A 1,102-nucleotide genomic window follows, 5' to 3' on the forward strand; every position below is an offset into this window, starting at 1 on the left:
GCTTTCATTAAGGAGGTCACTTCATAAATTATTTTTTACTGTGTAGGTATTTCCAAAGGGTAACTAGTCATTTCAGGTGAAACACAATGTAAGACCTAATTTTCAAGCTAGAAGATAGAGGATAACTCATTTTGCAGCTGCTGCTGTGTTTTGTTTTGTTTTGTTTTTTTGAAATATTTCCAATTTTTATTCACATTATTGATAATCAAATTTACAAAGGAAGATTTACCAAGCCACATATCAATAACAGAATAAGATGGAAATGAAATATTCCAAAGTCATCGGGAAGATTTTCCAAGGAACACACACACTAGGCTAGAAATCTAGGGTTAAACTGTGGTTCCATAACAGGTTATATTAATTCTTGCATTTTCTCTAAAGTTCTTCTGTAGACATTCTGCCAGTCTCTTTTTCAACTTGTCGAGATTTGGCTTTGCGTTCAGGAATTTTGTTCCAAGCTTTGTCCAATTTGAGCCCGGTAACCACCTTGCTTGGGTGAATGCCCACACAGACAATTGCATCATTAGCCTTCTCTCACTGCACCCTCTTGATGTAGATGCCATACTTCTTTCTGTATACCTGGACTACCTTGCCAATCTGCTGACCTTTGTAGTGTCCTCGAACCACATAAACCTCGTCGTCCTTGCAGATGGACATGGAGCGCACATTATCCTTCTGCTGCAGCTTCTTGGACAGCTGGGACGACAAGATCTTCCTGCGCAAGTGCAAGAGAGCATTAAAGTGTCATTTGCGATTCTTGCTATGGTTCGAGGTCAGGAAGAGGTTAAACTTCATGGTGACAGTCGGGCGTCCGGAAGCCTTGGCTGCTGCTATTTTATACTCTAATATTTTGAGGATATTTTGTTTGTTGGATACATGTAATGAAATTAGACAAAATAGGACAGGGATAATGATATTGCCTAGTACACACTGCTAATTAAAGTATGCTTTCAATAGGTAGTGATCAGTATCAGCAAGAAATATAGAAATATATTTCAACATTACCCATGAAGTAAAGAAAATTGACATTTTCATATTTTGGGTTGAATGACTATTATAAAATAGAAATAAAACAATAAATAGTTCATGTTATCCATCAAAA

The 1,102-nt window shown here is 37.0% G+C and overlaps 1 pseudogene; it reads right to left on the reverse strand.

Moving 5' to 3' along the window:
• Nucleotides 1-352: 352 nt before the first annotated feature.
• Nucleotides 353-795, reverse strand: LOC102839572 (annotated as a pseudogene).
• Between the last annotated feature and the right edge of the window lie 307 nt (nucleotides 796-1,102).

Source organism: Chrysochloris asiatica, unplaced genomic scaffold, assembly GCF_000296735.1.
Source record: "Chrysochloris asiatica unplaced genomic scaffold, ChrAsi1.0 scaffold00068, whole genome shotgun sequence".
Taxonomy (NCBI): Eukaryota; Metazoa; Chordata; class Mammalia; order Afrosoricida; family Chrysochloridae; genus Chrysochloris; species Chrysochloris asiatica.